This window comes from Lipophrys pholis, assembly GCF_963383615.2.
Source record: "Lipophrys pholis genome assembly, chromosome: 19".
In the NCBI taxonomy this organism is placed as follows: Eukaryota; Metazoa; Chordata; class Actinopteri; order Blenniiformes; family Blenniidae; genus Lipophrys; species Lipophrys pholis.
The window spans coordinates 19,851,113-19,858,383 of NC_137647.1; positions in this window are offsets into that span (position 1 = coordinate 19,851,113).

Consider the following 7,271-nt stretch of genomic DNA (forward strand, 5'->3'; position numbering starts at 1 on the left):
GTTTTAATCATGACAGCGGGTAATGTACATGTGGCTTGTTTTCCCCATTTATTGTCGAGTTTTAATTGAATTCTCACTTTTTGTTTTCTGGAAGTGATTAATGCTCCTTCAGCAGCAGAGCAGACAAAACGCATCCGATCAAAGCAGAGAGGAATTCAACCACGGGAGTCAGAAATGGAGCTGGAACCACAAGAGTAGATGGCCGAGCTCATGGCGCGCTGCATCCCGAAAAAAAAAAAAAAAAAAAAGTCATCACCATACAACCGTCAGTGTTTCACACCAATATTGCATTAGCCCAGTTTTACAACTACAATTTTGAACATTTAAAATTGTATGATATCTTTAGCTGTTTCAAGCTTTTGTGGCCATTTTTTTTTTTTAGAAATTTGACCGTTTTGCCGTCTTGTAAAAGTAGTGAGGTAAGTTTTCAAGTTCATAGTTTAAAGTGTAAGAGTGATGGAAATACATGCCTGTGAGTATTGGTATACGCTGTTGTGTGTTTAATTATTTCAATTGTAATCTTACAGTTAAAACAATAAACGGTCACTGTCGCCAACGCTTTTGATAATGGCTTTATATCTATTTTATCCATTAGTTGCTGCATTCGATTAGTCACAATGCATATTTTCTTGTCTTGTCAGTTTCCCGTTTCATAACATCTTTTTAAAATCTTTATAATCTTTATTTAAGGGGAGTGGTTCCTGCCAATATATCTTTTTACGAAATAAACTTTACAAAAACAGTGCCACATCCCTGCAGTTGTGTTCTTGTTGCAATGATTCAATGATGAGGTTCATGTCACCAGAAAAAAAAAAAGTCATATTAGAGTAACGCATTACTAAGTAACTGTGTACTGTGTACTCGCCATTGTCAACGTTCGTGTATTGTTATAGTGTATCGTTCTTTGCGTGCAGTTGTGTGTGGTTTCATTACGAAAACAACCAACGGCGCCAACTCGTGGCCTGGCATGGTAACGCTGTCGTTCTCAGTGTTTCTCCCATTTCTGGGTATAAATGGATAAAGTTTTCAAAACGTTGCCGTATAAACACAAAACATTTCTGAAACAAACAAAAAAACAAAAACGATGCGTTTTGACTCAAAACGTATCGAAATGAGTGTCTGTATACTGATGCACTGATCGAGGGGAGTCGATTATACGACATAAATACACATTTTTAGACATTATAGATTTGATGTAATCACTTAAAGGGGACATATCATGCTAAATCCACTTTTTTAGCCCTTAAATGCATTTTGTTGTATATTTAGAGTGTTTAGAAGTACAGAAAAGTTCAAAGTAGTCTCTTCAGGTGCTCCGTTGATATCTTTATATTCTGTTTTGGTCATATTTTGCGATCGGTTTCGATTTTTCTATTCTCTATTACGTTTTTTGAACAATGACGTCACAGTATTCTCAGCGGAACTGCCAAATTAGGACATCGACATTTCGAGCAATCCGCCATTTTTGTTTCTCGCTGCGATTTTGTAGTCCAACCGAAGTTACGAGAGGATAAGTCGAAATGTTCGGTTGTTGGATGTAGTCACCCACAAGTTTCGTTACACCGTCTCCCAGCATCAGAACCTTTTCGAAGTGCCTGGTTGAGGTTTATTTTTCACAGAAATGTACCCACATCTGTGGGTAAGGTCATTTTTGTGTGCGCGAATCACTTTAAGGACGACTGCTTCAGCAACCTCCGCCAGTATAAAGAAGGATTTGCCGAAAGACTTGGTCTGATTGAGCGGTCAGTTCCTTCTATCTATGGAGACGACGAACAGAGCACTTCGGTAAGCTGTATATAACGCTAAAAAGTGTGATGATAAGACGTCCCTGTCATTGTTTTGTTAGCATTAGCAGTTGCACCGTCTTCATATGTTAGCGCTGTGTGCTCGTTTTAGATTATAATGTAACTTCTGTGTTAAATAGTCGTTGTAATACAGGCAGTATTGTAGTAGTGGGCATGGATGGAGAAGTTAGTGTAAATATAGTAACACACCATTGCGTTACATCCATATGAAGACGTTGTTCTGTAGGTGCATCATCGTCATTTTCATCTCGCTCCGCCGGGTCCGACTCTGGCTCCAACATGTATGGCTGGATGGACAAATCTTCCGTTGTTGACATTTTGTAAATAATGTGTGAATATAAAGTTTCTGCGCCGCTAGATAATTGTATCTGTTCTATCAAACTACAAAGATGGCCGAACAGGGTGACGTTGAACCGAGTGTCACCTCTGCAACCTGGAGAGGAGGAGGGGTATGAAGTGTCTCATTTGCATTTGAAGAGACCGCCCCAAAACGAGTTGCTCTCAGAAGCGCATCAGAAAAGGGGTTGAAAAGGGGCCTGTGGAGCTATAATAATGAGGAATTCAGACCCAAGCATTGCAGTTTCGCGTTGTATAGACCACAACTGTATGATTTATATGTAAAAAGGAAGGATTTAAAAGCATGATATGTCTCCTTTAAAGGATGCGTCTTCATATTTGAATTATGTAATTCAGTAAACAACAAATGCAGCGCTATTTAAAAAGCGAAAGAACAGGCTCTTCTATGGTACAAGATTGATTGTTACAACAAAGAATGCATCTACCAAATGCAAATAAATGTACTTTTTGTGCAGTTTATTTTGACTGACAGCTGCAAACCTTCTAATCATTGAAAGTTTCGTCTGTATCTCCCTTTTAGTCTTCAGCTGTGGGTTTTTTTTTAGTCTCCGCGAACTCCTGAGAAAAGTCTTTAGTTACAGTACATCGTCATGTTCACCAGCTCTTCTCTAAATCTAACTGATGTAATTAAACCAAAAGATGCAATAAATAAAAACACTGAGATTGAAAGTTGATGTTTTCAGTCACGCCAGAACGCTGGAAAAGCTCCGTGTGCCTGCAGAGCAAAATTAAAAACCAGTTATTAAAATGGGATTTTGATTCCTCCCACCAATCTATTACTTTTCAAATAACTTTCATCATGGCTAATGTTTGAAATAAAGCTTCGAGAAGGTGCAGCCACGGACCTGTAACTGATTACCAATATACATTTATAATTACTGAAGTTTGACTGAGCTTATTACTTTATAAATATGTGCGCGTGAGTTTCAGCGCGACGAGTTAATTGTTTACTGGAGGAAAAGCGCCTCATTACTCATGAGCAACTTCAAGAAAAACAACAAACGATCCGTCATTTGAACGATTTTAACCCTCTAAATGCCACTTCCATCAGAATTAGCACACATTGAATGTATTTCTCCCCCAAAAAACAATGCGGTGGGAAAGTTATACGTTCTTGTGAATGTTATACAAACAAACCAAAGCATTGACTTTACTATCGTAAGCTAACTAATCATTAGCCTTTGTGGAGCCTCAGATTTAAGGATTAACACTCATAATTCATGTGAGGACACAAATATTTCCTCTCGAACTCATTACATAACAAAATCATTCATTCCTTTAACATCAGGGCTCCCTTTTTGACAACAATAGTAAAATTCCCCTTTCTGAATTGTTCGCCACTTATTTTACTTACTTACTGTCCATTTCATATTGATAAAACACTTTGAAGTAATTCCTGAGTACATTGATCCAGACTTGTTTATGATATATATTTCCATATTTATTTGAACTACAATTAATCTTTTAAATCAAACTGAATATTCAAAACTATGTATTACTGATTCGTTTAGAACAACAACTTCCAAACACTGATCTATCTATCTATCTATCTATCTATCTATCTATCTATCTATCTATCTATCTATCTATCTATCTATCTATCTATCTATCTATCTATCTATAGATATAGATATAGATATAGATATAGATAGATCAGTTTTTGGAAGTTGTTGTTCTAAACGAATAAAGAGTCTTTGATAGTATTGGATCTATTTACATGAATTGAAATTTGAATTCCCTAATTTGTCAAGAAATTTAGATACACAAAACAAACTTCCATAGCTCTTATGATTTGAAGTTTCCAAATTGCCCAAAATGGACAAAAAAGTCATTAGGAATGTCAGCCTGAGGGTCAAAGCATCCTTATTAAGAATGAAGAGTTAAATAACAACAAAAAATGACTTTTCTTATTTGGTATTTTACATTTTCTGGATGGAGTAAAGCCACTCTGACCTTTTAAAAGAGATAATAACTCGAATAAACTCGTAGTTTTCTGAACGAATCCCGCTCAAGTCACCAGCGGCTGAGCGGTCGCCCCACACATCAGGCATGAACTCCTTTTTCACCACAGAGTCACTGGCGCCAAACGTTTGATTCAGCGAGCTTTATTATGGCACTTTGTACATGTCAGGTTACAAACTCAACATTCTGGGTTCATACAGCACATAAAACAATCGAGAAGAACACCGTAGGTTTGGTCGCGTGAATAAAACGGAAAACACGGAAGCTGCGGGGTTTTATCCACCTCGTGCAGCCGCTCACGGTCGATCAGACGGCCGTGGCAGTTTCTCTCCGACTCTCCCTGTTCGGGCTCCTGTCATCTGGCTGATGTGAAGACATCACTTATAAACACATTAAAAGCCATTAAATTGTCCTGGAGATTTTTTTTTTTCACCATCCTCGTACAATATCATCAAATTACATGAGAAGCTTCATGAAAAGGCCAAATAAATGGTTTAATACAGTCATTTTCCTCGTTCAAACTTTTGACAGTTCGAATTCCGTAAAAGCTTTTTTTCAAAAAGAACTTTTTTTTGTAAATGTTCTTGTAATTGTGAAAACATTTTTAAAAAGTTTGAAACTTCAATTCAAATTATGATAAAAGTTTGGAGTCAACTTTTTTAGAAATACCTCATTTTGGGGCTTTGTGATGCTTTTATTTTCCAAGGTAGTAGTTAAAATTCACAGTTTTTCCTGTTTTGTTCTGGTTCTTATATCATCAAGTCTATTTTTATTTGAAACTAAAACTCCCAAAAAGTCATAAATGTACCTTTTAATGTTTAAAGAGACATTTAAAAAAGAAAGCTCTATATTTATTCTTTATCATCATTTTTTGGTAGTTTTGGCAAAAATAAAATCAGTCATAGTCCATAATGTCGCTTTATTTCCTTTGTTATTGGCTGTTATTTTAAAAACCGGATTAATCTGAAAACAACATACAAAATGTACGTCCCTGTTTACACGACAACGTTTCAAATGAAAACTGAAAAGGTTTCGTTGGTGTTTTGGGTGTTCGTTCACACGACAACGATGCTGGGAGTCACTGAAAATGCGACTTTTTGGAAAATACTCCGAATCCGTCTCCGTGGAAACGTGGAGAATCGCAACTGTTCTGAAACTACAGCGCCTATCTGCACCGCGGTAACTAGTTCTTCTGCACATGCTCAGTAGAATGACAACAGCAATGGCGGCCTCCAGAGCGTCATGACTCCCCGTCATTATTCTCCAGGGACTTGGAAGTTTAACAGTTTGAGAGATGTAAATATTTATGGTGTGTTCTTCTCTCTCGCAAGTGAAGGGTGTGGTTTCATCACAAGAAAAAACCCAACAATTCCAACTCGTGGCCTCGTGTGCTTACGACTTACGACCGTGGAAATGGACATCATTTTTTAAAAGGTTACCGTGTAAACACCAAACCTTTTTCTGATGCAAAAAAATGTAAATAAATAAAGTGTTTTGACTTGAAATGTTGTCGTGTATCCGGGGGCCTAAAGCTGTGAAACTTAAGAAAACGAGTCATCCAAACAAGAGAAATTCGCTTTTTTTTTTTTTTTTTTTTTCTTTCTGAACGTGTCAAAAACAAGAATAACATCAGTTCTGGACATTTAGGGTTAAAAGTTCAAGGTGAAAAAAAAAAAAAAAAAAAAAAAAAGAAAAGACGATTTGTTTTCGACCTTTTAAACAAAAGACGATGTGATTCGATTTCTCTACTCTTGTGTTTCATACATTGACTTGAAATGTCATCTATTGTTTGTTGAAAGACTAAAAACACTGACTAGAACTCCAAATCTGTGGATTTCCTCCGACATCAGACGACCCCGACACAACGTTTAGGAAAACAGACATCGAGTTCCCTTCGTCTTCTGCAGTCAAAACTACAGACGTTTGCATGGAAACTTTACAAAATCCACTTCTGCATTGCAGGGTGTTGGGTTTTTTTTGTTGTTTTTTTTTTTGGTGCTGTGAACACACACATACTTGGTGCAAACACACACACACACACACACACACACACACACGCAGACTGACGGGCGGCGGGATTCCCGGGGATCCAGGGTAAACAGGTTGCATTTGAAGTGCTACGAGATCATTCGTTGGCACACGAGGAGTGACGCTTTACAATATTTACAATCTGAGATTAAATAATCGGCTGACATGCGTTTCGTTAAAAACAAACGGTTTCCGTAGAAAATTTAAATTCTCGCATTCCACTGGGATTTTATTGTTTGTGTGCGAAAAAAAAAAACAACAAAAAAAAAAAGAGTTTGTTAGTGTCCGACGGCATTCACTTAACTCTGTACGACTCTTCTACTGTACAGGATGCAATGAGGAGTAAAACGGGAAGCATTCTGCTGTTGGCGTCGACTCGAGTAAAAGCTGTCAGACTTGAGAAGAAAAAGAATTCATGCTACGAGGGGGGGGGGGGGGGGGGGAGCTACTCCAACAGGAGTCAGAATAAAGCCGACTGACTGAGCCGGATCTCAGGCCCGAAGCTCTGGGCTCCATAGTGCAACAGTGAGAGGGACCGGAGGGACCGGAGGGGTGCTTCACGTCACCCAGTCCTCATCATCTGGAAGCGTCTCCACAACCATTCCTAAAAAAAAATAAAACTACCAAACATCCGACTTTAACTCACAGAGAACATCTTCGAGAAAAGGCCACAAGTTCACCCAGTTTGTCTGCTTACGATTCGGCTTCAACTTCAGCTTCTGGCCCACGTTAATTCTTGTTTTGGCCCATAACATAAATGAGAAGTACAGTTGCCTTGAATTTCTATAATTGAATTTTGAATAAAAAAATTTTACACATTAAAATTAAATACATTTCTTGCCATTCTTATTGATTATAAATAATTAATTAATTTAATAATTTCTTGCTATTTTATTGATTATAAACAATTAAACATTTCTAAACCATTAAAAAAAAGAAATATTTTGTTCAAATTAGCTATGGAAGAATAAAAATATAATGGATAATGTTTAGTTTTTTTTACTTATTTCCCCCAAAATAAAGCATTTTCTTAGCATATTAGCTGATGACAAACAATTACAGAAAATGTGTTTAAAGAAAATAAAGAATATAAATATTTTTCATTATAACAAATATAAT